Source organism: Eimeria mitis, genomic scaffold, assembly GCF_000499745.2.
Source record: "Eimeria mitis Houghton genomic scaffold, Emh_scaff3594, whole genome shotgun sequence".
Lineage (NCBI taxonomy): Eukaryota > Apicomplexa > Conoidasida > Eucoccidiorida > Eimeriidae > Eimeria > Eimeria mitis.
Window position 1 is genome coordinate 4,203 of NW_013571939.1, and position 260 is coordinate 4,462.

General features: G+C 52.7%; 1 protein-coding gene across 1 annotated transcript in view; it reads left to right on the forward strand.

Moving 5' to 3' along the window:
- Positions 1-260, forward strand: part of EMH_0067620 (uncharacterized protein) — a gene marked incomplete at both ends in the record, with an annotated part of 1,420 nt that overhangs the window by 288 nt on the left and 872 nt on the right. The gene's annotated exons all lie outside the window — the stretch shown is intronic.

Sequence of the window (260 nt, forward strand, 5' to 3'; positions counted from 1 at the left end):
ACAGAAGGAGTAGCAGCAAGAATATAGGAGCAGTAGCAGCAGCAGCAGCAGCAGCAGAAGCAGCAGCAGCAGCAGCAGCAGAAGCAGCAGCAGCAGCAGCAGAAGTAGAAAGACAATTCAATAAAGAGGCTGCAGCAGCAGTAGTAGTCGCAGCAGCAAAAGCTGCTGCAGCTGTCGCTACAACCAGAGTGTTTAGGGTTTAGGGTTTAGGGTTTAGGGTTTGTGTGTGTTGCAGGTCCGAGCGCATGCAGCAGCTGCAG